The 2,500-nt window shown below is 37.0% G+C and overlaps 2 protein-coding genes across 3 annotated transcripts in view; one reads left to right on the forward strand and one right to left on the reverse strand.

The window, feature by feature from the left end:
• Positions 1-2,500, reverse strand: part of LOC106868913 (DNA excision repair protein ERCC-5) — a 299,999-nt gene that overhangs the window by 292,985 nt on the left and 4,514 nt on the right. For both annotated transcript variants that reach the window (XM_089343361.1, XM_089343359.1), the window contains exon 2: positions 2,483-2,500. This exon is cut by the window's right edge and continues 73 nt beyond it. The gene's annotated coding sequence lies outside the window, so the exon portion shown is untranslated. The remainder of the gene's footprint in view (positions 1-2,482) is intronic.
• LOC106876113 (uncharacterized) overlaps positions 1-2,500 on the forward strand; it is a 187,355-nt gene that overhangs the window by 110,657 nt on the left and 74,198 nt on the right. The gene's annotated exons all lie outside the window — the stretch shown is intronic.

Here is a 2,500-nt window from a genome sequence, read left to right on the forward strand (position 1 = left end):
TCAGTTGTCAAGCGATGTTGGGGGGGACAAACACAGACACACAAACATATACACACACATACATATATACACACATATACTTATATAGGACGGGCTTCTTTCAGTCTACCAAATCCACTCACAAGGCTTTGGTCGGCCTGAGGCTATAGTAGAAGACACTTGCCCAAGGTGCCACTCAGTGGGAGTGAACCTGGAACCATGTGGTTGGTAAGCAAGCTACTTACCACACAGCCACTCCGTATGTACATACGTACGAACGTACATATATAGATACATACTACATAGACAGAAAGACAGGTAGACAGGCAGACAGCTAGATAGAGAGAGAAGGAAAATAAATAGATAGATAGATAGATAGATAAATAGATAGATAGATAGATAGATATTTATAAACATAATTAAGGGATCAGCAAATATTTGCTTCACCATATACCGAAGTTCAGAAATAGCAGCTAAAAAAGCTGAGAATCTCACAGATAGCTTTTTTAGCTGCTATTTCTGAACTTCGGTATATGGTGAAGCAAATATTTGCTGATCCCTTAATTATATTTATAAATATATATGAGCTTTTGAATAAGTTCTCCACCAATAATGGTGCTTTCATACCGATGGGCTTGGTAAAAAAATTATTAATTATTAATTGATTTATTAATTAATAAATTGATAATCCTTTACCCTTTTAATTTGTAGATAGATAGATAGATAGATAGATAGGTAGATAGACAGACAGATACATATATACATACATACATTCATAGAAAGATAAACAGACAGACAGACAGACAGACAGACAGACAGATAGATATGGAAGTGAAACTGGTGAGAGGGTCGGTTGGGGAGTGACAAATGTTTACTCAACAACAATTATGAAACCAAGACAGTTATTGTGAAATTTTGTCTGTCAATAGAATCGCCTTGACCCTGTCTGTTGAATATAGTGTTACCTCCACCACCACCACCACCACAGCAACAACAAGCACAAGAGCAACATTGCCAGTAATACTACTACATTGCCACTAACACCACCACAATACCAAGCCCCTACTAAATATCATAATGACCATTGGTACTTCCTCTTGGTGAGTCATGGACACCAAACACCACACCACATCACTAAACAACTGATGCCAGCTATGATGAAGGTCAATGGTCATTACGAGGTGGCGGAAGGTCTCTGTGTGCTTTTCCGGCGAATCAGAAATAGCAGCCAAATCTCTGTTATGGCATAGTCTACTGTCTTTAAGATGCAGAAATGTTAAATATGTTCCAGAAGTCTTTGCACAGAGAAGTAAATACAAAGGTGTGTTTGTCATGGCTGGAATGCATTTGATCACAAGTCTGTTTGAATATAGCTGACATGGGGTTCAGTAGCAACATCAATACCAACAAAAACATCAACAGCAATATCAAAACATAGACCATTTGCAACAACAACAACAACATCAGATACCATTATACTACTACTCCAGCCACCACAGTAGCATTATACCAAACACCACACCACCACATCAAGTACTACCACGGCCAGACTAAGACCCATAGAGGCCGTAAGCACTTAACAAGGTTTTGAAACCCCAATATATTTGTAATTCAAAATATAAACAGTTATAAACCATAAAATGTATTTTTATTTTTCAAAATAAAGCAAAATTAACAGTAAAATGGAGAATAATGTTTATTTTTGTATATTCCCACTTTACTCTTTTACTTGTTTCAGTCATTTGACTGCGGCTATGCTGGAGTAGTCGAGCAAATCGACCCCAGGAGTAATTCTTTGTAAGCCTAGTACTTATTCTATCGGTCTCTTTTGCTGAACCACTAAGTTACAGGGATGTAAACACCAGCATCGGTTGTCAAGCAATGTTAGGGGGACGAACACAGACACACAAACATATATACACACATACACACACATATATATATATATATATATATATATATATACGACGGGCTTCTTTCAGTTTCCGTCTACCAAATCCACTCACATATCTTTGGTTGGCCCGAGGCTATAGTAGAAGACACTTACCCAAGGTGCCACGCAGTGGGACTGAACCCAGAACCATGTGGTCGGTAAGCAAGCTACTTACCACACAGCCACTCCTGCGCCTTTATTTATATTTGAAAATTTTCTTTCTACCTTTTTTTTTAGTTGTAAAGTCTTAGATTAGATACTCAAAATTAATCTTATGTAACACATCTGCTTCTGTATTTAGAAAAGATAAAGCATTCTAAATATCTTTGGTCATGTGACAGTACTGGATTAAGACCTATGGAGGCTCTAAGCTCTTAAAAGATTTTGGTAACCCTATATATATGTAATTCAAAATATAAACAATAATAAATTATAAAATATATATACAAATACAAAATGGGACAAGAACGCAAAACATCCAGACAGTCAGGTGATACAAGAAAGGGACAACAAAACATCCAGAGAGACGATACAAAGAAAACAAGGACGGGTCATTTGGAGTTTTCTTACCTCAGTCGAGTTCCAGTT

The sequence above is a fragment of the Octopus bimaculoides genome, chromosome 27, assembly GCF_046866305.1.
Source record: "Octopus bimaculoides isolate indiv1 chromosome 27, ASM4686630v1, whole genome shotgun sequence".
NCBI classification, from domain to species: domain Eukaryota; kingdom Metazoa; phylum Mollusca; class Cephalopoda; order Octopoda; family Octopodidae; genus Octopus; species Octopus bimaculoides.